We start from the raw sequence: 26944 nt of genomic DNA on the forward strand, positions 1-26944 counted from the left end.
GAAAAACAAATACTGCATGTTCTCGCATATAAGTAGGAGCTAAGCACTGAGCATACATTGGCATGAAGGTGGGAACAGTAGACCTTGGGGACTACTAGAGGTGGGGGAAGGAGCATGGGTTGAAAAACTACCAAATGGGTACTGTGTCACTAACTGGGTGATGGGCCCAATCATATCCCAAACCTTAGCATCATGCAATATGCCCATGTAACAAACCTGTGCATGTAACCCCTGAATCTAAAATTAAAAATTAGATAAAAAAATAAAGTTGGACTTTTCTGGACACCCTGATTGATATTTGTGCTAAATTCCTTTGGGAGGATTCTTGCACTTCTCCATAGCCTTTACTCTGTATTCGGGCTTCACTGGCCATTCTGATACACTTTATCTATGAGAGAAACATGGCAGGGACTATCCTACTGGCTGTAGAGTCCTCCAGCCCAGATTGCAGACACTATCTTTTCATACAGCCTAATTTCAGCATGACCTTCGTCTTCCCAGCACCTCCCATCTGTACAGCACGACCCCATGTACCTGGGCCCCTAATGCTGCCTCCTGCTGTGGGAAAGGGGGAGCTGTGATGTGTGGAGGAGAGGAAAGGAAGACACACAGGAGTGAAGCCCTGGGAAGCAGTTTGCTTGTGTTCCCAAAGCAGGGGTGGGGCAGTGTGTTACCAGGGCAACCAGGGCGCAACTCCACTCTGTCCCTCCATGGCCATGGAACTCAGAGCCCTGGCCCTTAGGAGACTCCTGTCCCTGTTTTCCTCTGGCAAGTTTCTCTCATGGAGGGCAAAGGCTGTTTGTGTTCTTTCTGGTACATTTCGCATGTAATGTACACCACAACAGTGGCCTAAGCATCCATCTTAAAATTCTTGCCTTTTTTTTCTTTTTTACTTACTTCTAATCTCTGCATTAGATTTAAAGGGTTTAATTGCCTTTGCATCACCTAAGATCATCATTTGAAAAAAATATTGCTTAAAAATTTAGAAATCATTTAGAATAAGCAGCATTGCTGTCTTTATCTTGCTAGGACGGGCTTCCTTTAGGGAAAATTTGGGACGCAGATTTGTTTGTTTGGCCCATATAATGTTAGTTTTTTTAAAAACTACATATTTAAATATCAGGAGAATCCACATGTAGTCTTGATTTCATAGTTCTCTAGAGAAATATGAAAATGTGGCAATACTGGCCTGGCTTTCCCTCTTGACAGCAAACTATTGGAGTGGAAGAGATGCCACCCCATTCAAATGTACCCCCTCTTCCCCAGATGAAGCCTTAGCAGGTCACCTACCTCTACTCAGTCTCAGGTCTCTTATCCATAAAACAGGACAATAACCATGACCTTGCAGGTTGTTAGTAGATCACATGGAATCAAAGCACCTTGCACAATGTCTCATACCAGGTAGGGAAGCAGTCTGTAGGTTTCTGTCCTCCAAACAGCTGGTATCCAGGGTTAGGAGGAGAGGGCGTGTTCTGGGAAAGTGTCTTCAGGACATCAGTAGAAGTTACTTGGAAGGAACTTGGAATTCACTGGGATCATTCATGTATATTGTATACAGACCTCGCAGAAACCTTGTCACTCTAAACTCCTTTCTTTCTTGCCCCACATCCATTCCATCAATAAATCATGGCAGCTCTACTTTCAGGAGATACCTGGAATTCGATCGCTCCTCACCACTCTGACTCAGGGCACCATTGTCTCTTACCTGGTTATGGAACTGGCCTCCCAGCTTGGCTTCCTGCTTCTTCCCATGACCCCCTGCAGCCTTACTCCACACGACCACCAGCATGCTAACGCCAGAGCTTGTCAGGCCTCCTCTCAAAGCCCTGGATGGCTCTCCGTGTCGTCCGGGTCAAAGCACTGCTCTCGCCATACCCCACTGGCCCTCATCACCTGGCTGCTTGTTCCCTCTTTGACCTCATTTCCCACCACCCTCCCGCCGGCTTTGTCTGCTCCTTTTCTCTCCTGTCTAGCTTCTTTCTTATACCCTGAGCCTTACTATCATCTCACACACTATGTGTTTTACGTACTTGTCTTGCTCTTTCTCTACCCAGTTGAATGCAAGCTCTGGGTGGGGATTTTTGACTGTGTGTTCACTACTGTATCCCCAGATCTCTGAACAGTATGCAGCATTTCAGTGCATGCCCCACACGTTTGTTGATGAAGGAATGAAGGTGAATCAAAGCAGGACCAAATGTGGCATTCTTCTTTGCAAAGCAATGCTATCAAGTAATGCAGCAAATTAACACTTGTTATTTTTATAGAGGCAGTTAGCTCCTGTGATGGAACTGAGAGCAATAAAGGGAAAATTACAGGTCCTTTAATATTTTCATTTGACTTAATGTAAGAGTCACTCAGGAATGCTGCTTGTTACCCTTTGGATGTAACCTCAGTTAATTCAGCCAGGCTTGCTCCCTTGAAACACACATTTGGTAGGGCGCACTGGAAGTTGCTTGAGCTTTTGTTTTTTTCTTTACTTTTTCTTTATTTTATTGTTTTTGAAGACTACCAAAGCAAATTAGTAGAAATGATTCTATACTGAAAGAATAGTTTCTGCTTCCCTAGAGTGAAGTAGATCCTTTCACAGATACAAAAATAAGTAAATGTTTACCCTAATGTTAAGATGCTTTATGGTTTCTTTCCTATAAAAAGGCTTTCATCTGTATCATGTAGCCAACAGATTTATTATGCCCCTACTGCGCGCCAAGTGCTTTGTAAGAAAAAAGAGAAGTAGTAACACAAAGTACTTGCATTGTTTCACTACTTGAATAACTTCAGTTGGATTTCAATTACAATTGGATCACTTGCAATTTAGTTGGAGAGATAATGCAGGTTCAGAAGAAGTTACAAGAGGAGGTGTGTCAGTACAATACCAGAGTCCCAACTTTAACAGTGGTGGGGGCTAGAATATTCCACAGGTTGTCCTAGGCTTCTCAAAGCAATGCTCTTATTTATTCAGCTGTGAAGCAGGTATTGCTATTTCCTCTTTATTGATTAGTGAAACGAGATGCAGCCTCAGTAGCTGGCCCAAGAGCACCAGGTGAGACCACACAGTGGGAGAAACTGATTTTTTTTTTTTGAGACAAAGTCTTGCTCTGTCGCCCAGGCTGGAGTGGAGTGATGCAATCTCGGCGCACTGCAACACCTGCCACCTGGGTTCAAGCAATTCTCCTGTCTCAGCCTCCTGAGTAGTTGGGACTACAAGTGCCCGCCACCACGCCTGGCTCATTTTTGTATTTTTAGTAGAGACCGGATTTCACCATATTTGTCAGGCTGGTCTCGAACTCCTGATCTTAGGTGATCCACCAGCCTTGGCCTCCCAAAGTGCTGGGATTACAGGCGTGAACCACTGCGCCTGGCCCAGAAACTGAATTTTAAATGAGATCATTGGACCCAAGATCATTTCTTTTTCCAATCAAACATGGCTCAGAAGGGGCCACGGTAGCCATGAAGAGGGAATGATCATAGCTGCAGTGAAAGATGTCAGAGAAATGTGAATGGCTTTACATAGACCTCAAGGGTTATAGATGGTTCCTTGGGACAAGTGTCAGGGCAGTGAACAGAATTAGGGAGGTGGTAAAGATGGCACGCTGAGGACAGCTGTGGGCTTGTCAGCAGTTTGGTATGAGTTTATTGTTACTGGTGGTGGAGGGATGATCAGGTTTGGGGAAACTTTGCAGAATCTTTCCACTTTTGGGACCCTTTCTAACTTATGAGAGTCGGTTTATAGAAAGGAGTTATTTGGGGCCAGGCGTGGTGGCTCACACCTATAATCCTAACACGTTGGGAGACCAAGGCGGGTGGATCACCTGAGGTCAGGAGTTCATGACCAGCCTGGCCAACATGGCAAAACCCTGTCTCTACTAAAAATACAGAATTAGCCAGGCATGGTGGTGCGTGCCTGGAATTCCAGCTACTAGGGAGGCTGAGGCAGGAAAATCACTTGAACATAGAAGATAGAGGTTGCAGTGAGCCGAGATCGTGCCAGTGCACTCCAGCCTGGGTGATAAGAGTGGAACTCTGTCTCAAAAAAAAAAAAAAAAAAAAAAAAAGGGAGAGAAAACAAAAGAAAGGAGGCATTGGGCTTCCAGGATTCTTAAATTATTCTCTCTTGGTTGAGAAGGACAAGTTGGCATAATTTATATTTGAAAATTGCCTTAGCGTTTGTGAGACGCTTGCCATGTGAGACGCTTGCCATTGGAGAGCTTGCCATGGGAGTCAGAAGAGACCTGGTAAGCTAGCCCTATGATAATGATATTTACCACATTCTCCTGAATATAAGACAACTGGTGAGAAGATTCCCTCTCAAAATATCCCTCCCATTTATAAATGAACTTTTAGGGCTACACTGCAAATGGTTGAATGCCAACTTATAATATTAGTGTATTAATTGGGGAACATTTTGAAATCTCTTATAATATAAAATTATATCTTACTTTTGAGGTGGGACCTTTTATTCTTACATTTTATGAAAGTTATATTGGTCTTTCACATGCGTCTATGGCCTTGTGGTCATTGTCCTCAATAGAGCCACCTCTTGAGTTATCCCACTCAGTCTTCCCGGGAACTTCAACACTCCATCAATGTCATTTCAGACAAAGCACTCTTCGAAGCCCTGTGTGATAGTGTCCCTTGAAATTTTATTTCGAGCAACAAGAACCCATTAAGACAGTTGACTGTTTTTATCCATTCTGTGATTGTTGGTGATTTCCACCCACTGAATTGTTTTAAGTGGTCTCTGAAATCTTGCCTATGACAAGGTCCAACATTTGCAATCATGTGTTCACAGGTGCCCTTTCTGGGCATACAAAACTGGCATTGACTGAGGATGTATCAGGTTGGTGTGTTTACCCCAAACTAAACTTTCTCATACTCAATTAATAATTGAGAGCTACGTAATATGAAATAACTGTGTCAGCAATCAGATGCAAAGCCTGTATTCTTAGAGATATAATTTTAATAAAACTTCATCTTCAGGTTGGGCAGAAACAGTATTCTACAAAATTGTTGTGATGAAATTACTCTAATAGTGGCAAGAATACATGACATTTTGTGTGACCATTATTGTTTGGATGCAGCTGTTTTGATGCTAGGGGTAGGTTGACATAGTCTGGAAGCCAAGCCATTAAACATTCCGCTATTTAAAAAAATTACCAACTAATGTGTGAGACAGGCAATCTCATCCAATATGTAAGCTTTATAGTCACATCAACCCTGAGATGAGGATTAAGGCAAAAGTAGGAATGAGAGATGGAATGAGGAATTCAGCGGGACTCAGAGATGGGGTAAGTGACGGTGTGAGAATTAGGTGCAATCTGGAAGTAAAGTCATACCTCATGAAGAGTTGTGTGTTGACCATATCATTTATTCTAGAAAAGGATATTGCTTGTTCTTTATGAAGTGTTCTGCTCACACTTGCAATTTTTATGGTCTGAATCTCTGGTTATCTTATTTCTACTTTAATGTTGGATAGTCAGACTTCAAGATCAATTAAATTTATTAATTGAAATTCGAATTTGATTGATAGGAATATGGTATTTTCTATTCTAAAGTACGGACTCACCTACTTTTTGTAGGTCTTTTACTATCCTTATATTTAATTATATGATTAAAATCATAATTATTCTTATAATTTCTTGTTAAATTATTGTTTTAATTGATTACATTTGTTTGACTGTGTAGTAGTCAGTGGTCGTTTGAGAGGCAGGAGAGGGTATGGAGGAGGGTGTTTGAACTTCAGATGCCCATTAAATATTCAATTAATTTTTAACAATTATGACCTCAATCCCAATAAAATGTATATTAAAGTTAATATTACAAGTCTTCTTTATAATGATAGTTTGGAGGTAATAATAACATTTAGAAACAAAGCCAATTTTAATGGGTTTTCTGAAAATATCTGGTTTTCCCCTGATTATCTGGATTTTTTTCTAATAAATACACATAGCTCTTAATCCAATTGGTGCCCCATAATTGGAGAGTTCAGAACAGAGACAGGGATGTGAGTAGTGCATATTGGCAAAAATTTAAAAAAGGAGTTTTACATCTTGACAGGCTTATTTTGATGTGGTGCCATTAACATGTCTGGCACATACAGTAGATATTTGGAAAATTTGAGTGCCCTTTGCTTTCCCAGATCAGTTCACCGAGAAAGGAAAAGCAGGATAGTGGTTATACCTATGCCTGGAGTTCCATAGCTTTCTTATGTCTAGGAAACCAAGAATTAATGGAGAAGATTCAAGATGATATGGAACCCCACTATGTACGGTTTATTGAGAGAGAATGCAGAACTAAAGTTCGGAGAAAATGACTATTTGGGATAAGATGGAAGATACTATCCCATCTTCCATCTTAATTAATAGTAATTAATAAGGCCAGGCATGGTAGCTCATGCCTGTAATCCTAGCACTTTGGGAGACCGAGGCAGCTGATCACTTGAGCTCAGGAGTTCAAGACCAGCCTGGGCAACATGGCCAAACCCTATCTCCAGAAAAAGATACAAAAAAATTAGCCAGGTGAGGTGGTGCACACCTGTAGTCCCAGTTACTTGGGAGGCAGAGGTGGGAGGATCGCTTGAGCCCAGGAGGTCAAGGCTGCAGTGAGCCGAGATCACGCCACTGCATTGTAGCCTGGGTGAAAAAGTAAGACTCGCTCTCTCTCTCAATCTCTCTGTCTCTCTGTCTCTCTGTCTCTCTCTCTGTCTCTCTCTCTCTCTCTCTCACACACACACACACACACACACACACACACAGAGAGAGAGAGAGAGAGAGAGAGAGAGAAATTAATAAGCTGTTTAAAGTTCAGCATTTTGAAGCTGTGGAGCCTAGCTGATCACCCACCATTATAGAGGGGATTAATATTAGAGTAAATAGTGTAGGTTAGGGTTAGAGAATGAGCACCATTGGCAGCACAACTATTATGACAGTTTTCTTTTGGAATGGACTGAAGACATTGGGATACACATGGTACAATGTTTTATTATATCAAATCAGGGCCATTCTTGCACCACCTTTTTGTACTATTTGAAAGTTTCTTCCATGATTTAAGATGTTTGCTAATTAAATATTTTCTTCAAAGAATTAAGTTCAGAGGACTTAGCTTTGCATTTCCCAGCCCCCTGTGAATACCTTAGCTTGTAACATAGTGCTTTCTCTTTTGCAAACTTTCATTATTTAACTGTCAAAATCTCCCCAAATACCCTTTCAGGTGATTTCAGTACAAAATGTGATCCAAACATCAGAGGACCTTTTATTACCTAGACTTAAACACCACAGATAACTCAGAGAGTTTAAGCTGACAGTTTTGCCTGAAACCACCTCTTCTGAAGCACGTTTAGATCGATGTCAGGATTGGTTTTTGGTGGCACCAGTCACAGCTGCCAAACCCCCTGACCCAACTGCCCCGGAAACATTAGCACCCAGAGGTGTTTCCTAATATTGAAGGTGCTCTGAAGTACAGTAAACAGTGTCGGCTCAGTGTCCAGATCAGCTTGGCTGCAGCTCCTTGATTTGTTTATTCTCTTCGGGAGTGAAAAAAAGTTATAAAATTGGTGAGAGTTCCACAGTCTCAGATTTTAACCACATATTGCACAGGTACTGGTCATTTTATTCATTAGCACACTAGAGATTCAGAATAAGTGTGGATTTTATATTTGCGTGTATATATGTGTATTTACATAATTCCTAATATTTGGGTCAATAATACTTGGGACCAAAAGTGTGTGATAGGAAAAATAATGCAGACCTCGAAGTTAGGACAACCTGGTTTCTAATCTAGACTCTGCTGAACAAGTCATAAAATCTCTCTAAACCTCTGTTTCTTCATCTGCAAGTTGAAGATAAAAAAGATCTATCCTGTTGGAGATCAAAGAGAAGACATATAAAGTGCTTAGCACAGGGTACAGGATAGCACAGGTTGTCAGTAAATAGTCAGGATGAGGATAATGATGAGAAGCAGACCTGCCTGGGACCTGTGTCCTCTACTTGGTGTGGCAAAATGTAGAATGTATGTACCTTTGTGTTTCTGGTTGGAGCCACCTGCTGTCACTTGTACTCTGCATCAGCTCTAGACCCCTCCTTCCATCTCAGACCTTGTATTTTCACATGAATGTGATATATATATCTATCTCTCTATATAGATTATATATATGAAAAGATCAGTCTGTGTTGCTTAGAACTAACTCACTAGCAATTGACTCTTTCATATCTTGATTTGTTGCAAGTGTGAGTTACTGTTTAGAGTAGTTGTTGAAATCGAGCAGATGCTGTTGAGTTGAGATACTCTGTGATTGGTACCACAAGGTAGAAGAGTCTATGTTATCATAGAAAATACAAAATTTGAGACACCACTGTAGTTCTGACGGAAGGCTTGTTTTGCTCAGAGAATGTTCTTTTAAAAATTCTGATGAGATTGACATGTGACACAAGAATGGCAGAATGTTGATAAGGGTTTGAAGCTGGGTGAAGGGTTTGTGGGGGTTCTTTATACTGTTCTCTTTACTTACGTGTTGGTTGGAAAATTTCCACAATGAAAATTTTCATATTTAAACAAATGCTGGGATGGTTGCCTTCCTATTGAAATATTTGGAAGTCCAGGCATATTTTAGTTCCATGTCTGGACTTCATGTGGCCATCTTTTAGGTGTCATTTAATGTAGCATGCCGTTATTTGTAGGATAAGATTATTTTCAAGGGTGAAAAAGGTGAAAGCTAAATTCAAAAGAAATGTGAGAAAATTATCTCAGTGCAAAGAGATGAAGCTTAGAAAAGAATCTCTCAGGCTAGCTGCTACTTCACTATCCCCTGGTTTAAGGATTATGTAAGTGAAATCTTCTGTGAATCCACAGCTATGCATACATTTATACTTAATGTTCCCATCAAAAGAAGTAATCAGTGCTGAAGCATTATTGAGATTTAGAAATTCCACTATATACCACACTTAAATGATGAAAAATGTTTCAAAAATAGCCCTTGCTGCTTTTAAAGAGCCTATTAGAGTAGACAGGAAAATTCCACTGGCACAGTGGACCATGAGGCTATTGGACACATCCATGTATTAAAAGCTTAGGCTAAATTTGGCTCTGTGGTGTGTAAAATAACAGCAGAACCTAGTATAAAGTGCTTTTTCTGCATTGTTTCCTCAAAGATTCATATGTGTAAAGGGAATGTATTTTTCTTAAGCCAGGCTTGTGTCGTCAGGACCTGGTACTACAGATGACTTTAGCGCTGCTGTCACCATCAAGTGACAGCATCTTCTTACTTTGCAAAAGCCCCTGTGAGTGCCCTAGTTAGCAGAGTTTATGCATCTCCACTCCCCATTAGCTGGGAGCTAGTGGCCAAGTTATATTCCCTATCTTACGTCCTGCCAACTGGAGAAAGGATGCTTGTTCTCTTCTTTCTCAGAGCAATGGCTAAGTGCATCCACCTTGAGTCAGACAGACCTGAGACTGGCACTGCCTCCTAATAGCTTTGAAACACATGGCCTCGTAGATTCTCAGAATCCTCACCGTAAAAATGGAATCATAGTGGCATCTATCACAAGGGGTTCTTGTGAGGGGAAATGAGATACTTCTTACTTAACTGGCACCCCGTAAATAAACAATTGTGTGAATTGTGATGGTGATTATGATGATGAATCATGGACTGAGAAGTCTGAGTGTTGGAACATGTAGCTTGCTCTTTCCCAAGGTTGGAAATTGCCACCTCTCTTGGTTGTCATGGAGAATTCAGAGACGAACTTCGTAATTCTTACTCAGAAGGGATAGGAAATTTTGGTCTAAAGCCTGAAGCACGTGGGAGAAATGTAGACCTGATGGCTATTTGACTGAAATACATACATGCCCTTGCACACTGGATTCAAGCCCGATATTTACGTAATGGCCATTTTATTTAGGTAGAATTTGCAAGGACTCAGCTCCATCTGCTCAGGTCTCTGCCATGGCAGTGATGGAATCAGGCTGTGTGCCCAAGAGAGTGCAGAGGGAAGATTTCCAGGAAGGTGATGCCTGGGAATGTTGATTCCCTAGTTCTCTCATCAGAAACTGGGCTTCCAAATCTCTAGGAGGTTCTTTTCCTTTTCTGCCACATGACGTGATTCATGGTAACATGCCAAGAATGACCTGCTAAGCTACCTACCTATCAGTACAGGAATGGCATATCTCTGTGGGGAGCTTTGATTTTTGGCAGAATAACTGCCTTCAGGGACATCCCCTCATGGACGGCATTGTCAGAAAAGGACAGTGTTAGGCGGTAGTAAATGACTAAGCTGACTGCAGCGACATCTCATGAACATGACCACATCTAGAATGATATTCAGGCCTCAAAGCAGTGATAGCCATGCAGCAGTGCCACATTTCTTACTAAAAGAAACCATATCCTACTAAAACTTCCTACTACCAGGGCTCTTTGCAGAAATAGCTGATTCCAGATGTGGGTAGGAAATGTATAAGATGCATCTGGAATAGCTTGTTATTCCCTGAAGCAAGGAAGCTGTCAAAGACTACCTGGAGTCACTTCAAAAGGAATAGAGGCCAACTTGAAGGTGCTTCCAGTAGCCCGAAATGCTACAGTAAGAGCATGAAAGGACAGTGACTAAAATGAATTGAAACAAGTCAAACATATAAAAACAAATGGGCTCTTAATGACCTTAATTTTTTTTTAAAGAAATGCACATGTAAAAATAAACTGGTTATAAACAAGTCTTTTCCATGGATTTAGATAGCTGCTAATCAAATTCTAAACCCTGGAAACACATGACCATCCTACCTCTCTCTAACCCTGTCATTATAGAGCAGAACTCAGAGATATGTCAATGGCAATGGTAGTAGCAGGGTTCCTTAGGGATATTTTTCAACGGTTGTTACTCACTTGAAATAATACTATAGGACTTGGTGGGTAGCAAGCAGTGCAGGGGCTGCTGGCCCCCCTCGCTCTGCCTCCAGGGCACCCAGCTGGATAAAGCTGACACAGTTTTATCCCTCTCTATTGCAGTTTTGTTCAGAATTTGTTTCCCTAGTGGGCTGTGAGTTTCCCTGGGGGCAGGGCCTCTGCTTTATTTTCTTTAGTATTCTTATTGTCCACCACAGTGCCTGGCACACAATAGCATTTAGGAAATAAATACCTGATAAAATATGTGTATCCTGTACAGAAGGGTTCATCCTCAAAATGAATGCAGAAGGCTTCACTGTGGATGTCTTACATGTAAGTATTGTCTCAACAAATCCTTTATTCTCTCTTGCTTTGAACAAGTGTTTTCATATTATTATTTCAGATTTAAGTATTAAAAGGTATGTGTCTTGTGCTTAGTTACTGAAATACTAAAAAATAAATAAATAAATAAATCCACCATTTATTGAATAGCTACTTTTTGCTAGGCTTTCTATTAGGTTCTTTGTATAGCATATTTTATTTGATTGTCACGAACTTATGAAATCTCTATTTGAAAGACTGAAGAATAAAGTCTCAGAGATGTCAAGTATGTTGCCAAAGTCACTGAACTAGGAAGTGGACAAGCCCAGGTCTGCTAACTCTAAAGTTCTATGGTCTTTTTACTACACTGAGATACAGAAATGTAATCTTGGGCTCTTCATATGTTTTGGGTGAAAGGGAGCTCTGATGCATATTATTCTTGAAAATGAATAAACGGGATGGTGGTGATTCTTTTAACCTTAATCTTTTATTAAAATAATTCCCTATTCCCATCAGTAATAAACCTTGAGATTGTCAATACATTGTCAACTCTTATGTATGGCAAACCATTCTAAAATAAATTTCCCCTTAGACAAAAAAGTAATAATGCTAAAGAGAATTTGAATCTATGGACCAAATTGTGCTTGAGTGAAGAATGGTCTTATTCATTTTGACATCCGGCCCTGAATAAATAAGGTTGTTTCAGGCTAGAGCTTTTCAGACAGTCACATATTGCACTGCATAGAATCAGCTTTTGACTAGGACCCTGTGCGTCCCCTGACGTGACTTCTGAGGCTAAAGCTTTGCTATAAGTATATGCATGCATGTCTGTCTGTCTACTCAGCCATTCTCAAACTTTTTGATCTCAGGACCTCTTTACAACTCTTAAAACTCTTTACAACTCTTAAAAACACCTCCAAAGAATTTTAGTTTATTTTGATTATATTCATTAGTATTTCCCATATTAGAAATTAAAAACATATAAAACATAATACACAAAGCACACATCTCATTAGTTGTCAGTGCAAGATGTCATCTATATGTCATGGAATCTTTGAACAACTCTGCCATAAACTTATGAAAGAATAAGAGTAGTTTTGACTCTGTTGATGCATGGAAAGCTCTTGAGAACCCCTCAGGGTGCCTGGAACACACTCTAATAATTGCTGATCTATACGCTTTTTTATTTCTCCTCTTCTCTCTTGAACCCACCTTAGTCAGGCTTTCTACATGACCATGACACTTAAACTGCTGTCAAGGTCGCCAGTGACCTCCACATTGTTTAATTAAGTGGTCAGTTCCCCATCTCTTAGAATTATTTGGCACAACATATCATTTACCCATCCTTGAACTATTTTCTTCATTTGGCTTCCAGGGTACCAGCCTCACTTCCTTTTTAGCTGGTTCCTCTTTATCTCTTTGACTTCTTAATGTTGGAGTTTCTCATGGCTCAGGCTTTGGTCTTCTTTTCTTTTTTTAATCTATGTTATTCACTCTTTGTGGACATCATTCAACCTCATGTTTTTATATACCAGGCATGTATTTCCAGCCTCAGCCTCTCTTCTGAACTTGAGACCTGTGTATCCAGCTGCCTACTTGACATCTCTTCTTAGGCATCTAATAGCATCTGAAACTTGGTGCATGAAAAAATGAGCACCCCATCTCTGTCTTCTGCAAACCTCTTACCCCTATAGTCTGTTTCACCTCAGCAAATTCCATCTTTCAGGTTGCTCAGTCCAGAAACATGGAGTCATTCTCGAGGCTTCTCTTTCATGCTTCTCATCTCGTCCATCAGCCAAGCTCATCTGCATCAAATTCTAAAATAGATGTAGAATGCTACCATTTTTACCATCTCCACAACTACCAACACCATGACATCCTGCCTGAGTTACTTCAGAGCCTCTTAACTGTCCCCTGTCCTTCCCTTGCTCCACCAGAATCTCTTCTTCACACAGCCATTAGACTGTTCCTGTTAAAAGGTGAGTGAGGCTCTCTTGTGTCCCAAACATACCAGCAACTTTTCATGTCACTCAGAAAGAAAGCCAAAGTCCTTTAAAATGTCCCACAAAACCCCATCTGACCTGATGCCTACTTCCATTACCTCTTATAACCCTTCCCTGACCAGTTTCTGTCTACCCACACTGATATCCTTGTGGGACCTCTGGGCTTTTGCACTTACAGTGTCATCCTCCTAGAGTGCCCGTCCCCATTTTTCTGGAGGGTTCACTCTGTTGTCGACCTTAGACCATTATTCAAATAACACCTTCTCAAGTGAGGCCTTCCCTTAATACCCTCTTTAATATTGCAATTCCTTCAACACTCTTTCCCCCTTTTCCTGCTTTATATTTCTCCCTGGCACTTTTTTGCCATTTAATTTATGATGTATTTTACTTATTGTTTAAAATAATTGCCTCTCATTTTCCAACCACAGCTGAGCAATCTATTATGACAGCCATTTCTTTTGTCTGTTCTTCTATTGCTCCTCAGCCTTGAGTGTGCCTGGTACCTACTAGAGTATTATTAAATATTCAAAATGAATGAATAAGTGGAAAGTAGACCATTTTATGTCTTCATGTTGATAAATCATTTATAAGCATATCAAAGAAATATGATAGGTTTAATCCATTCTAAACTCCAAGTTTTGCCAGAGTATGCAAAATAAGGTATAATTGAAAAAAATCTTTTATAATAAGATGTGACTAAGATGTGGCTTTGATCAAAGGAATGTCCTAATTTTATTTTGAAGTTAAAGTATAGACTTATACCTACAAAGTTAGGTGCTTTGGGCATAAACTGATTTTGTGGTAGAGGAACTTCAGTGTGGGGCTCTGCTTTGAGAACAAGGACAACTATTCCAGACTTTTCAGACCCTTGTCTTCATCATCATCATCATCATCACCATCATCATTATCATCCCATATCTCTTGGACTTCTCATCCTCAGGTCATAGCACTGATATGGAGGGTGAATATCACAGGCTGAGGGAAGTGGGCCAGCTACAGATCTGGTCCATTCATACAGAGCATCATGTCTAATACTCCTGGGGTTTGGCGACCCCAGGTTTAATATGGGAGGACATCCAACCTAGAGAGTGAGCCACAGGGGTTTGGTGATGTCAACAGATGTTATGCAAAAAGAGGTGAAGTTCAAGAGAAAATAATCTGGGAGGTAATCAGTTAAAGTTTCTGTTTTCCCAGGGTCTTTATTTTGCGATTGTGCATTACAGATCCCTAATAAGGAGACAAAGAATGCAGGGTTTCACACACCTAATGGAATTCAGAGCCTTTTGTTCTTGTAGCATCTCACTGGGGGAATTCAGGTATGTAATAATGAAGTTTTACTATTTATATTTGTTAATTTTTTCATCTTTCCTCTGGCCTCCAATATTAGGAAGAGAAAGACAAAAATTAAGTAGAAAGATCTTATAATTAAGCATTTTTTTCCTAGTTTGGGATCAAAATCTAGGAGGGTATTTTATGTACATAAAATTGACGTAGTACTCTGATGAGAATCTGTAAATGTATGTGAGCATCAGAAGTCGACTGGACATTTTGGAGGTTAACATTTTGGAGATTCATCAATGTTTTTATGTGGCAGTGCTTTTTACCTAAGTGTTTCTTCATGAGTCAGGGACTGGTGTGCATTTTCCGGCATACATTGTGTACATATTCTTGATCTTTTGTGCTTCTCTTTCCCTAGGCATAATTTACACAAAAGGTTTAGTGAGAGAGGAGCTAGCTCAATGTTACATTTAGGTTACCTAGGAATTAATATCAATACTTCAGATTTGGTGCAGATATAAAAGATATCTTCCCATGATCAATTTTGATTATTTCATTCTCCCCTAAGGAATTATTCTGGGAGTACAACAATTGACATAAATGTCATTGCACTTGTGACACAACTGTTGCCTCTTTTGTAAGAAGAGTTTTGGGCCAGGCATTTCTTAAGTCTTAGGACATCAAGTTATCTCTTAAGATTTCAGGTCATACCAACCAGTACCTGAACATAAGTCAAGATAATATACACTAACAATTGTAGCTATTGCTCTGGAGAAGATAGTCTATACTTGATGTATATTACATTATAAAGCAACTCAGGATTTGTGGGTTTGGAAATGAAGCTAACTTGATTGGTTTGTCACCCATACCTACATTGAAGCTTAAGAATACTGTTCTGTGAAGAATGGTGCTGGAAGGGAAAGTAAAGCCAACAGGTGGTAAAGAGAGTCTGGCCATGTTTCCATTGGACCAGCATCCCAGTGGAGAGTGGCCACTGGAGACAGCCCTGGACTGGGGCCAAGAATGGGTGTTTTGGTCTCTCCCCTTGTCAAAGACACTGCACACTGCACAACAGCTAGAAACCAGTGATGGACACCAACACAGCAGGTATAGAAATCTCTTCTGGGTGTTTTGTGGTCTTTCCATTTGTCCCTAGTTGACTTAGAGTTGTAGTTCTTGCATTTTGGTCTAGGGACTTCTGGGGCAGCCCAAGACCCTTTCAGGGACTTTGTGAGGCCAGCATTATTTTCATAATAACACTAAGATATGATTTGCTTTCATCACTCTCATTCTCTTACAAGTGTACAATGGAGTTTTCCAGAGGCTGTATGATATGCGATATCTCAACAGATTCAAAGCAGAAGTAAATAAAAGAATCTAGCTGTCTTTTTCTAGGCCAGAGAGGAAACAGTAAAGATATTTGTAAAAATGTAAGAAAAAAAACATTAAAATGTCATAAGATGTTATTCTATTGACATGTGATGAGTTTGTTAGGGGTTTTTTGGTTTATTTTTTGTGTTTTTTAGAAACAGGGTCTCAACCTGTAGCTCAAGCTGGAGTGCAGTGGTGTGATCATAACTCACTGCAGCCCAAACTCCTGGGCCTAAGTGATCCTCTCGCCTTAGCCTCCCAAGTAGCTAGGACTGCAGGCACGTGCCACAGCATATGGTTAATTTAAAAAATAATCGTTATTGTAGTGATGGGGGTCTTGCTACGTTACCCAGGCCCCTGGCTTCAAAACAATATTCCCACTTCAGCCTCCCTAAGGGTTGAGATTACAGATGTGAGGCTGTGCAGCTCACCTATTATGAGTTTAAATGATGCAATATTTAAAAAAAATTTTTTGTTAAAATCTAACATGATAAATACTAAGATATAACTTACATAAGCCAAAGTTCTTTGGGAATTGTTTTCAGCACATGTATTTCCCAAATATTGCATGCATTTTTATTTACTAAATCTGACAACATAACCTGCTCAGCCCTTGTATTTGCAGTAGGTTTTAACACCTGCTGTTTGGGGAGAGGGTGGAGACACTGCAATTCTTCTTACTGCCAGTTCAGTGGGCACTGGAACCAACTTTAAGAGCACACTTGATTATTCTTGATGTCTTTCTTTCTGACTTTGCAGTGGTATGATTTTCTCCTGGAAAAGGTTGGGCGCTACTGGAAGGGCATCACCTATAAGGGTGTGGCAGTATCAGCAACTGATTTCAGCCCAATCTCTGTCATTTATTACTAAGTACAGTGTAGTTGTGTGTTGTCACTTATAGCAGAGCCTGCACAGGTGGCACAGCTATTGTGTTTGTTTCCAGTGTTCAGCCCTTAGTATTTGCCAAGAGGGATGTAGAGATGACTTCCAAGAGGCTTCACGGGTATTATCTTGACTTCATTCATGCATTAATTCATTTCTCCTTTCCTCTTTTGTTTTCCTTCTTCCATCCTCCTTTCCTTCCTTTCTTCCCTTCCTCTTTCTCTTTTTCCCTCCCTTCCTCCTCTCTCTCTCTTCCTTCCTTCCTTTTTTCTTCCTTCCTTCTCTCCCTTTTGCCCTTTCTTCTTTTCTCCTTTCCTTCTGTTCTTCCCTCCCTCTTTCTCTTTTTTTCTTTCTTTCCTTCCTCCTTCCCTCTTCCTCTCTCTCCACCTCCCTCTCATTTGTTTAACAACTATTTGCTGCATTCATTCTGTGGCATGTGAGACACTATGATAAGTGCTGGTTTTTAGGAGAAAACAAAAAAGGTGATATTCTTGCCTTCATGAAACTTGGTCAGTATCCCAGAATTCTTTGCAGTCAACTTAAAATCACAAGGGAATAAAGAATCTAAACCACAATGGAAATGTGCTAGTTCACAGTGAGGTGGCATTCCAGTGGATACCCCTTCTTAGCATCTGCATATGGACAAGGGAAGACTGGTATGAGAACTTGTAACTGACAGGGCGTGGGCTGGAACTACAACCTAGGGATGAAGAGGGAGGTCTTGGGAGTAAGGTGATTTACCTCCACTGCATATAGTTTGGAGACCTGGCCACAGGTGTACATTTGTCCAGATGCTCCTCTTGTTATTCTGATTTTTTAAAATTAGTTTTTGGATGTCATTTGTTCAGCAGTTTTTAGAAAAATTATAATAAAGTAGCACATCCTCTGCCTATGCCTGCTACATAAACATCTATTTCTGAATTTCTGAATTACACACTGGTACCGTTGATTTGTATGTAGACTAGAAAAGAATAAGGTGGTTGGCCAGAGCCCCATAGAAATCCTCTTTAAGAAATAATAATAATCACTGCTAGCTATCAAAAGCATATCATGAACCTTAGATGTATTACTTCATTTGGTTTCTCAGAACAACCCTGCCAGGTAGATATTATCATTTCCTTTGTACAGATGGGAAAACTAATTTCAGGGAGCTTACGTGACTTGCCCAAGGTCACACAACTGTTGATTAGCAGGGTCCGGATTCTGACCTGTAAGTCCAGCTTTATAACCACATGCCTAGCACATTGTCCTTGTGTTAGACACAGTAAAGACTTAAGTGAGATCTCTCAGGCATGAGTCTGGGGGTTCTGTCTCATTTCTTTAGCCTTTTTTAAAAACATAAAAATAGAAAAGAATAATGAGCAACACTCATGCCCTATTTTTTTTGCCTTTGTCTTGTATATTCTGATAAATAAGACAAAGATCATGATTATCTGGCCATCTAATTCGCATTTTTCTCCAGTTTTCTCCTGAAAACCAGCACTTAGCATCTGATTTCCTGGAAGGCCTCAGATGGTTAATTCTAGGTATTCTCGGGTGGCTAAGTATGAAAACAAGAAAGATAGAGCAGCAATACATTATAATGAAAATTGCCGTAGTTTAGTACCTGAGGATATTAAATCAAACATGAAGGACTGTTGTGTAGAGAAGGGATTATTACTTCTGCCCTGGGGATATGAACTAGAAGGACCAATAAAAAGAATTATAAGCATGCGTCGTGGAGCTCAATATTAGGAAGTTGTTTTGTTTTGTTTGCTCATTTATTTGTTTTTTAATTAGACCTTTCCAAAGTGATATGGACTCCTTTGAAAGGTTTGAATTCTCCAGCAATGAATGGTCACATCAAAGGCATGTTGTGAAAGTGTTTTCGTTGTCAATTGTGTTCTTTATGGCCTGTGATTTTACATAGCACCACACCTCAATAGGTTGTTTAGGAACTCTAGTCTAGTGGCAGTCTATCCCAGAGGCTTATAAAATGTTTGCCAACTTAGAATTAGAAGGTTCGTTTTAAGAGAATAATTAGGGAAGCTAAATAAAAAATATAACAGTGATGGAGGAAGTTCCAGGGGGTGCCTTTGCCACCGTATCCCTACCAGGTTAGGAAAGGTAGGGCAACTGCTTCTCTGCTTGGCTCCTATCTCAGGTGAATTCCCCATAGGAATAGAATGAAGGTGAGTAGCAGAGCCTGGGCAGCGATTGAGAGGTGGAGATGAACAAAGTGGAAGGAGCATCAAGAGGGCTATATTAGTCCATTTTCATGCTGCTATAAAGAACTGCCCAAGACTGGGTAATTTACAGAGGAAAGAGGTTTAATTGACTCACAGATCAGCATGGCTGGGGAGGCCTCAGGACATTTATAATCATGGTGGAAGGAGAAGTAAACATGTCCTTCACATGATAGCAGGAAGGAGAGGTTTATATGAAGTGGGTTTGAGAGGTTTGAATGAAGTAGTTATAAAACCATCAGATCTTGTGAGAACTCACTCACTATCATGAGAACAGCCTGAGGGTAACTGCCACCATGATGCAATCACCTCCCATGAGGTCGCTCCCCCAACACATGGGGATTACAATTTAAGATGAGATTTGGATGGGGACATGGCCAAACCATATAAATGTCCTTTGGAGACTTCCCTTAGAATCCTTGCTTTGACATGTAATGCTCATTCTCCATTTCCTACATTCATAAACATTTTGAAAATTAGTATTTAATTATACCAATATTCATGACTATATTATCTAGGTTAAAAAAATTAAACTGTTATATATAAGACTAAATATTTTTTGGTACTATATACCCAGTACCAATGGAGGGTCTATACAGAGTAGAGTTGAAAGTACATATTTGTTCATGTTTGAAAGACGCAACAGGAAACTTGAGATCTGGATGTACTTACACTATTCTATCATTGTGAAATGTTTTAATAGTGATTTTTTTTTCCAGACAGAGTCTTGCACTGTTGCCAGGCTGGAGTGCAGTGGCACAGTCTTGGCTTACTACAAACTCTGCCTCCCAGGTTCAAGTGATACTCCTGCCTCAGCCATTCGAGTAGCTGGGACTATAGGTGTGTGCCGCCATGCCCAGCTAATTTTTGTATTTTTAGTAGAGACAGGGTTTCGCCATGTTGAACAGGATGGTCTTGACCTCTTCACCTCAAGATCCACCCACCTCGGCCTCCCAACGTGCTGGGATTATAGGCATGAGCCACGGTGCCTGGCCTTAATAGTGATTTTTATTAAGGTAATAGTATTGAATGATAAATTTGGAAGGCCTAGAAAAAAATAGAATAGAAGAATAAAAATCTCACCCATCATTCTACCACATGAACATAATGTTGATAATCACTCCTAATATTCTTTTATTTATCCCTAAATATTTATTCTTGTAATAAGTGTTCTTTGTTTGTTACATTTTTCAGGCCACCCGTTTTCTCTCCCTTGTAAGTGGCAGAGGCTGTGTGAACAGCAGCTGCAATGGCAAATCTCATTTCAGCTTCCTAAATCTTGTAATTAGAGGAAATCCTAATGAGGGAGCAATAGTTTGGCTGAAATTCTAATTTGCAGTGTTGTTCTGAGTGTTCATTTGTGTCTTGAGGATCCTGCTGTTTGAGAGGGGCCGCTGGAGAGGGTGACTCATGGTCTGCCGGTCAGATGCCGTGGGGAGCAGAAGTCTCCAGTGGAGAGGTTTTGATAAATCACCTCTCAGTTGTCTTAGTTATTGAATCTGTAAGTGTGCAATGGGAATAACAGACTGCTTCATCTCCGTCGTCTGGCACATATGTGATGTCAAGGAAAATAAGAATATATGTGATAAAGTTGGCATTACTCGTTGTGGGAAGTCAAGATGATTCAGTAATGTTGCTAGGGTTGTTAACTGACTATTCAGGATAGCAAAAAACAAAACTTTACATCTTTGCCTTATACTTAACATCAAAATCCATTGCAGAGGTAGCATGGCATTGTGTTTGGGCACTGAAATCTATGTAGAACCTGGACTCCAGTCCCAGCTGTGTCACTTACTAGCAAGTGGTCAAGTTACTTCACCTCTATAGGCCTCTATTTCCTCATCTGTAAAATGGGGGTGATAATAGTAGCTACTCCCTTAGGACAGTCATGAAAATTATATGAGTTACTACATTAGTTACTATTTAGCACTATAATCTAAAACAATATTTGACACAAAGCAGGTTCCATACAATTGTTTGATATTATTATTATTAAGTGCCTTAAGGCATTAACTATTTTATTGAAAGAAACCATAAAGTAATCGGAAGGAAATATAAATTAATCAGAAGGAAAAATAAATTCAGATCAGGAGAGTCTCTCTAAGCGTGCAGTCAGTGCAAAAAACCACAGAGGACTGATAGATTTGACTACATGAACATTAAAAGTCTGTATTGTATATGTCAAGGAAGTGAAGTATACATTTTACAATACTGAAAAGTAAATAAAGACACACAATAGTTACAACATGTCTGACAAACGTGGAGTTAATAGTTAGGCTTTAAACCCAATGTACTGTGACACCAAAGCTCACACATTGGATTCATGTTATATTCTGGTTGTCATTAGCCCGTGTTCAAAACTATGCATGTGTGCCACTCATAGGAGTGTATGTATGTGTGTATACTCGTATGTATTTCTTTCCTGCTTGATCCATAAATTGTTTAAGTCAGTTTACAATAATACAAAAGGTACAAAATAGCAAAAATTAAAAACAGGAGAAAAAGAAAAAGCAGAAAACATATAAGGAGGACTGAGGCTAAACCAGTTTGGCCATGATGGAGAGTGTGACAAGGGAAACCCGAGCAATGTCACAGCCCAATGTCCACAAGCCCCAGTCTTTGTAATTACATCGGGGGGTACAAATATATATATATATTTTTTGATATTGACAACAGCAGAACATTTCTTTTCAGAACCTTCAAAAGAGAGTACGGACTATGTAATGAATCAGAATCTTGACACCATTTTGTCAATAACACTAATTATGATGACGTATTTCATTCTCTGGGTGTAAGTGATGGCACCACACCAAGGCAGGGTACAGTAAGGCGCTTTTTGCAGTTGAGGACACTGATATTGTGCTGGAGCTTGGAGGCCACAGGCCTGGGCCTGCTTGTCTTCAGAGGCCATGCTCGCCCTTCCTCTGCCCTCTGTGTTGGAGGTGGGATGGACACTGCAGGCTGTTCATATCCCAGGCTCCCTGTTGGTTGGCTTCTTTGTTTCTGGCTGGGTTTGGCCAATGAGAGGTCCTGCTGGGAGACCAGAGGGTCAGTGGAAGTGAGAAAACAAGGTCTTCCTCGTGCTCCCACTTCACGCTGGGTGGCTGCTTTACCAGCAGCTTCCCATGGACTGGCTTCTGGTGCCAGCTTCTTTCAGGTGACCCTGGGCCTTGGGCTCATTAATAATATCACCTCCTCCCTGGGCCCTTCGGCTCAGGTATGGGAACAGCCTTCCACATTTGCTAATCTTTGGAATACCTGGCTCTTCCTTATTGGCTTCTCAGCTCCTGCATCCCCTGTACAGTCGTGTGTGGCATAATCATGGGGGTAAAATGAAGAGAAATACTTCGTTAGGCAATTTTATTGTTATGTGAGCATCATGGAGTGTACTTTAAGCAGACCTAGATGATAGCGCCTACTGTACACCAGGGCTGTATAGCATAGCCTGTTGCTCCTGGGGTACATACCTGTACCGCATGTTTCTGTACTGAATACTATAGGTAACTATAGCACAGTGGTAAGGATTTGTGTATCTAAACATAGAAAAGGCACAATAAAAATACGGTATAAAAGATCAAAAATGGTACACCTGGCTGCGCGTGGTGACTCACACCTGTAATCCCAGCACTTTGGGAGGGTGAAGTGGGCAGATCACCTGAGGTCGGGAGTTCGAGACCAGTCTGATCAACATGGAGAAACCCCGTCTCTACTAAAAATACAAAATTAGCTGGGCATGGTGGCGCATGTCTGTAATCCCAGCTACTCAGGAGGCTGAGGCAGGAGAATCACTTGAACCTGGGAGACAGAGGTTGCGGTGAGCTGAGATCACGCCATTGTACTCCAGCCTGGGCAACAAGAGCAAAACTCCATCTCAAAAAAAAAAAAAGGTACACATGTATAGGGTACTTATCGTGAGTGGAGCTTGCAGGACTGCAGGTTGCTCTGGGTGAGTAGTAAGTGAGCGGTGAGTGAATGTGAAGGCCTAGGGCATCACACAACTATAGATAATAAACACTGTACACTTAAGCTATGCTAAATTTATCAAAATCATACTTCTCTTTCTTCATTAATAAAGTAACCTTAGCTCACATTAACATTTTACTTTATACACATTTTAATTTTTAGAGGTTTTTTTGTAATAACAGCTCCAAACAAACACATTGTATAGCTGTATGAAAATATTTTCTTTCTTTATATCCTTATTCTATAAGCTTTTTTCTGGTTTTAAATTTATATATAAATAAGTATAAATATAAATGTGTATATATATAATTTTTTTGTTAAAAATTAAGACACACACACATTAGCCTAGGCCTACACAAGGTCAGGATCACCAATATCACTGTCTTCCACCTCCACACCTTGTCCTACTGGAGGGTTTTCAGGGCACTAACACACATAGAGCTGTCATCTCCTAGGATAACAATGCCTTCTTTTAGAAGGTACACCTCCTGAAGGACCTGCCCGAGGCTGACTTACAGTTATTTTTTTTTAATCGATGGGAATTCACACTAATGATAAGAAGTACAGTAAATATAGAAACCAGTAACATAGCCATTTATTATCACTATCATTATGTTCTGTACATAATTGCATATGCTAGACTTTTATATGCCTGGTAGCATAGCAGGTTTGTTTCCAACAGCATCACCACAAACACGTGGGTAAATGCATTGTGCCATGATATTGCTATGGCTGCAACATCACTAGGTGGTAAGAATTTTTCAGCTCCACTGTAATCCTATGGGAGTACCATTAGATATTTGGTCTGTCATTGACACAAAACATTGTTATGTGGCTCATGACTGTACTGTAAATGCTTGAAGTGGTTTCTGCTTTTCTGATTGATACAAACATCAGAACTCAATGAATTCAGGAGGTTTCTGGATGATCATATGTTGTCTCACTAATCCGCAAAATAAAACCAATGAGAAGCTTGAAGACTGGCCTCACCATCAAGTCTGCATTACTAATATAAGATTCACTACTTAGTTTAAAGTTGTTCTTTGTGCTACTTCTTTGAGTATTCTTTCCTCACCAAAAGGCTGCATTTGGGTTGAGATTGAGTCTTGCCAACAGACTTGGAGTCCTGGGCCTCCAATTTCAGGACTGGTTAAGGCAATTTCCAGGCAAGCTGCAGAATTATAATCTACTTGAACATCCATTTACACTCAGTACAGTGTTGTATAAGATTTTTGCTGTCATGGAGAATTACCATTTAGATTGAAAAAATGTAATTCATTTGTTTCAGTAATTTATTTCCAAGAAACTTATGACCTGACAAATGTAATGTAATTACGATATTTTGGTTTTCTGTTTTTATGAAAATTGCTTCAATTTCTATGTTAATAAGAAAGAACATATGCATAATATCTCAAAAGACCTATTAATGCCACTTTTCTATTGCCTCTAGGGCTGTGGTCAGCTTAATCAAAATGGTGCTCATAACCAACCTCTCACACGGATTACTCTGTTTATACCTCCCCACCTGTCAAAACCCTGACTGGGATTTGCTGTTCATCCTAAGACTTTCTGAATTCTAACCTCCTTGAAAATTTCTTTTAAAAAAGTGTTTTCATATTTTTATATATAGGTTTTATCAATTTATTATAAAATGGAAGCAGCCCTATTACAGCCATTATTTTTCTTTATGTTCTTTTTTTTTTTTTTTTTCTATTTCAGTTCTACTATGCTTTGCACTAACGACAAGTACTTCTATCAGGTGGATCTGTTTTTCATATAATGTTAGCTGGTGTTTGTTTGCTTTAAAACAAATGTATAATCACACAAATACTATATTTGTAATGTAGCTAGATAGGAATACATATATTAAAATTCTAGCTAGCACTAGAAATTATGTGTATAGTAATTTAAAACATACTTTTTATGATTGTAAATTGCATACTTAGCAGTTCACTAATTTGGGGGCATTTTTTTTTTTTACAATAGAAAAAGATGAGATAAGAGTATTTGTACAAAAGTCATTTCTGGGTTTTAGACTATTACTTTTAAGTAGCATAAATTATTTCCCAATTTTCATATGATGCAGGTTACATTTATCAGCAAAAATAGATGAGGGTTGGATTATATTATCATTTTTAAAGTGTAATGTTAAAACATGTAGCTTCTAATGGCAATATAGTTACAGCTAACAGCATGGACTTTGTTGTTGGAGGAACCTGGATTCTGAGTCTCATTCTGACCCAGGTGTTACCTTGTGCCTCTCTAAGCATCAGTTTTTATGTAACTCAACAATAATAGCATCTGTATCACCCATTATGTAGAGCTGTTACAAAATCATTGGATTTCCTTTGGGCAATTCTTACATGTTTATAGACCTGCCAGTGTCAGGGTTCAGCTCTCATTAATTCCATTCCCTTCCATTGGTCCCTGCTGCACACGTGGCCTAGTGCAAACCAGATGTCTTGCTGCTGGGCACAAGGTGTGGTAAGTCAGTCATGATCCTGGAGTTGGTGTGGGTATTAGGCACTGCCTGCGCTTCTGTGCCTGCCCCTATGCCTGTGACAGACATCAATAATCAAATATGGCACTCTTCCTGTTGCATCAAGGAGCAACTTCAGAATAATTAGTATAGTGATAGTAACTGTAATAATGCCTCTCAACCAGATCAGCAGCCATGTGTGATAACACTTATTTGTTTCAGAATTTGGGGAGATATTAGCTCAAACCCATTATAGAGTAGTCATAGCTTTAGAAGGAAGGATTCTTTACGTATTAGGAAATATACATTATGTAAATTGTGTACCTAAATTGGCTTAATTTGAATTTGCACATAATACCCCAATAGTAATAAGGAAAAATTGGTTTTGTTTTAGAGTTAGCATTTCTTAAAAGCTTGGGAAGCATGAAGACACTTGGAAAAGTTAATTTGGAATAACTTTTATTAAATATGTAAGATTTTAGGGGTATTGCCAATGAAATCTAGATCAAAATAATATGTAATAGGAAAATAGAAATACGAATAATAGAATATATAAATATTTTCATTTACACCTGTTATATTGTTACAGCTGCCTCATTAACTTTATATGCTATCAACATTTTCAAGATAGATTCAACTGGAGAGTCATAATAATCACATGGGTTGATTATTATTATTACTATTGAGGTTAGAGGGATGTTGTAAACACAAAACTCAATTTCCTGGCTTACAAACTATTGTAATTATTTTCAATTTGAGTTTTTCTGAACAGTGCAAAGCAGCTAAAACATAAGCTTTTCCTGCATGCAGTTGAAAGCTCAGGTTAGTAACATCCATTTGATGACAATATATTTCTGCATGGGCAGACAGGTACTCTTATAGAATATGATTTGAAGGATTTATGGATAGCAATGCATTGTGATAATAGTTTTATCCTTGTGTGTTTTGTTTTTATTTTTTAAAATTTTTATTATACTTTAAGTTCTAGGGTACATGTGCACAACGTGTAGGTTTGTTACATAGGTATATATGTGCCATGTTTGTTTGCTGCACCCATCAACTTGTCATTTATATTAGGTATTTCTCCTAATGCTATCCCTCCCCCAGCTCCCCACCCACTGACAGGCCCCAGTGTGTGATGTTCCCACCCTGTGTTCATGTGTTCTCATTGTTCATCTCCCACCTATGGGTGAGAACACGCAGTGTTTGGTTTTCTGTCCTTGTGATAGTTTGCTGAGAATGATGGTTTCCAGCTTTATCGATGTCTCTGCAAAGGACATGAACTCATCTTTTTTTATGGCTGCATAGTATTCTATGGTGTATATGTGCCACATTTTCTTTATCCAGTCTATCATTGATGAGCATTTGGGTTGGTTCCAAGTCTTTGCTATTGTGAATAGTGCTGCAATAAACATACATGTGCATATATCCTTATAGTAAAATGATTTATAATTCTTTGATTTTGTGTCCAGTAATGGGATTGCTGGGTCAAATGGTATTTCTAGTTCTAGATCCTTGAGGAATCACCACACTGTCCTCCACAACGGTTGAACTAATT

The 26944-nt window shown here is 39.6% G+C and overlaps 1 protein-coding gene across 2 annotated transcripts in view; it reads left to right on the top strand.

Annotated features, from left to right (window-relative positions):
- The window catches only part of AMPH (amphiphysin), a 246900-nt gene that overhangs the window by 31910 nt on the left and 188046 nt on the right, over positions 1-26944 (top strand). The gene's annotated exons all lie outside the window — the stretch shown is intronic.

The sequence above is a fragment of the Macaca mulatta genome, chromosome 3 (genome assembly GCF_049350105.2).
Source record: "Macaca mulatta isolate MMU2019108-1 chromosome 3, T2T-MMU8v2.0, whole genome shotgun sequence".
Lineage (NCBI taxonomy): Eukaryota > Metazoa > Chordata > Mammalia > Primates > Cercopithecidae > Macaca > Macaca mulatta.